A 968-nucleotide genomic window follows, 5' to 3' on the forward strand; every position below is an offset into this window, starting at 1 on the left:
CAAATTTCTAATGGAGGACCTTGTTTCATTCATGAAGCTTAGTGTGGTCTTAGATAGATCAGAGACTATGGTTGCCAGGACAGAATGGCTCTGTTCAGAATTCTCTGTCTGTTACTGAGAAGATGATGGAAAAGGCTTGCTATTGCTAAACCTATTTCTTCTACCATCATTATTGAAGCCTTGTTGAGGCTTCTGTTGGTCCTTCCATGAGAAATTTGGATGATTTCTCCATGAAGGATTATAGGTGTTTCCATAGGGTTCTCCCATATAATTCACCTTTGCCATTGCAGGGTTCTCAGGATCATAAGCTTCTTGTTCAGAAGATGCTTCTTTAGTACTGTTGGATGCAGCTTGCAATTCATTCAGACTCTGAGAAATCATATTGACTTACTGAGTCAATATTTTGTTCTGAGCCAATATGGCATTCAGAGTATCAATTTCAAGAACTCCTTTCTTCTGAGGCGTTCTATTGTTCACAGGATTCCTCTCAGTGGTGTACATGAACTGGTTATTTGCAACTATTTCAATGAGTTCTTGAGCTTCTGCAGGGGTTCTCAGATGAAGAGATCCTCCTGCAGAATTGTCCAATGACATTTTTGACAACTTAGACAGACAATCATAGAATATACATATGATGCTCCATTCTGGAAGCATGTCAGTAGGACACCTTTTGATCAATTTCTTATATCTTTCCCAAGCTTCATAGAGGGACTCACCTTTTTTTTGTCTGAAGGTTTGGATTTCCACTCTAAGCTTGCTCATCTTTTGAGGTGGAAAGAATTTGGCCAGGAAAGCACTGACCAGCTTTTCCCAAGAGTTCAGGCTTTCTTTAGGTTGTGAATCCAACCATGTTCTAGCTCTGTCTCTTACAACAAAAGGGAAATGCATAAGCCTGTAGACCTCGGGATCAACTCCATTGGTCTTAACAGTGTCACAGATTTACAAGAAATCAGCTAAGAACTGATGAG

The 968-nt window shown here is 40.0% G+C and overlaps 1 non-coding gene across 1 annotated transcript; it reads left to right on the forward strand.

Moving 5' to 3' along the window:
* The first annotated feature begins 648 nt into the window (after positions 1–648).
* On the forward strand, positions 649–756 carry LOC112745768 (small nucleolar RNA R71). Its single transcript, XR_003173679.1, has one exon. It is a non-coding gene; the product is annotated as a small nucleolar RNA R71 (small nucleolar RNA).
* Positions 757–968: the final 212 nt, after the last annotated feature.

Source organism: Arachis hypogaea, chromosome 14 (assembly GCF_003086295.3).
Source record: "Arachis hypogaea cultivar Tifrunner chromosome 14, arahy.Tifrunner.gnm2.J5K5, whole genome shotgun sequence".
NCBI lineage: Eukaryota > Viridiplantae > Streptophyta > Magnoliopsida > Fabales > Fabaceae > Arachis > Arachis hypogaea.